Source organism: Delphinapterus leucas, chromosome 9 (genome assembly GCF_059928025.1).
Source record: "Delphinapterus leucas isolate spDelLeu-1000000601 "Yukka" chromosome 9, BTC_Dleu_Yukka2, whole genome shotgun sequence".
In the NCBI taxonomy this organism is placed as follows: Eukaryota; Metazoa; Chordata; class Mammalia; order Artiodactyla; family Monodontidae; genus Delphinapterus; species Delphinapterus leucas.
The window spans coordinates 34,772,710-34,773,394 of NC_143137.1; the positions used below are offsets into that span (position 1 = coordinate 34,772,710).

Sequence of the window (685 nt, forward strand, 5' to 3'; positions counted from 1 at the left end):
TCCATATGGAAAAGAAACAAATCTGGATTCCTCCCTAGCTCACATCATGGTCAAGAATAAATTACAGACAAAACTACACATTTTTAGGCTCTGAATGTAAAAGGTAAGACAATGCAATTTCTCGAAGACGATATAAGAGTTTATCTTTCTGAACTTGGAGAGGCAGAGATTTCTTAAAGTGCACACAAAAAAATCACTAACTATAAAGCAAAAAAACTGATAAGCTAGACAATATTAAAATTCACATTTTCTAGTTATTGAAAGGAAAAAAATGCAAGCCATAAAGTGAAAGAAGTTACATGTGATAACAATGTTCAATGAAAGACAATATAGTTTTCAAATAGCAATAATTGTGCCTTGGATAAACCTCACGGGCTACGATACTGCCATTGGGCAAAACTTGAAAGAAAGTATAAAGAACAAATGGAACAGGATAGAAGGCCCAGAGATAAACCCACACACATATGGTCACCTAATCTATGACAAAGGAGGCAAGGATATACAATGGAGAAAAGACAGTCTCTTCAGTAAGTGGTGCTGGGAAACCTGGACAGCTACATGTAAAAGAATGAAATTAGAACACTCCCTAACACCATACACAAAAATAAACTCAAAATGGATTAAAGACCTAAATGTAAGACCGGACACTGTAAAACTCTTAGAGGAAAACATAGGAAGAACACTC

General features: G+C 35.0%; 1 non-coding gene across 1 annotated transcript; it reads right to left on the reverse strand.

The window, feature by feature from the left end:
• Positions 1 to 263: 263 nt before the first annotated feature.
• LOC115801730 (U4 spliceosomal RNA) lies at positions 264 to 401 on the reverse strand. The gene has a single exon (XR_016394449.1). It is a non-coding gene; the product is annotated as a U4 spliceosomal RNA (small nuclear RNA).
• Between the last annotated feature and the right edge of the window lie 284 nt (positions 402 to 685).